Consider the following 881-nt stretch of genomic DNA (forward strand, 5'->3'; position numbering starts at 1 on the left):
CACGTGAGTGCCCTGAGTCAGCACTGACAAGAGGGAGTGGAGCTCCAGGCCCAGGAGGCCCTTGGGGGAGCACCTGATGGACACCCTGCTCTTCCTGGCCTCTTGTTCACCACCATCATAATCCTCTGGAGTACCTACACAGAGTCCCCTCCTATAACTTCTACCCCATAGCTGTTGTGGGTCTCCACCAGGTGTTTGCCATTTCTGGATCATTAATTGTCACATCCTCAAATATTATTAAGCCTCCATGGCATTCTGTAAATGTGTGTTTTATTCATCTGATGTAATTGTTGTCTCCGAGGCTTACTGCCTCCATCTGCTAACCTAGGCCTAGTCCTGGCAGCTTCTAGCCTCTGTCTGTGCGATCTTATCTAGGCCTAGAATGTTTTCAGCCTTTTGAGAATTACTGGAGAATAAGATCACCCTTTCTAGTTCTTCCTGAACTCTGGCTGGCTAATTTAACTCAGCTGTTCTGGCTCAAACTCTTCTCCAAGCAACTGTTTCAATCTGGTTTTCCCCAGTTCCTGGCTGACTTGTGCTTGGCCTCATACTAACTCTGGCAGTCTGTTCTTATCTTCTGGCTCCTTATTCTCTAGCTTGTCTGTCTTCACCTGTGTCCAGCTTGTTCTCTCTCTCTGCAACCTGTCTCTCTACAACTGACTCTGCCACACCACCACCACCACTCTCTACCCACTATCTCCCTAAAGGAGCTTCCCTCTCCTCTCTCCTCTGGAGAGTTGGGCAGATCCTAGTCTGTCAAATCTTATTCTGATTTGTCACTTTATCTGCCACTCAAAGATACCACTGCCTAAACTGCCACATGGCTCTTGGTCCCATTATGTCTTCTGCATAACAAGTTCTGGCTCTTTTTTTTTTTTTTT

Source organism: Mus caroli, chromosome 16 (assembly GCF_900094665.2).
Source record: "Mus caroli chromosome 16, CAROLI_EIJ_v1.1, whole genome shotgun sequence".
In the NCBI taxonomy this organism is placed as follows: domain Eukaryota; kingdom Metazoa; phylum Chordata; class Mammalia; order Rodentia; family Muridae; genus Mus; species Mus caroli.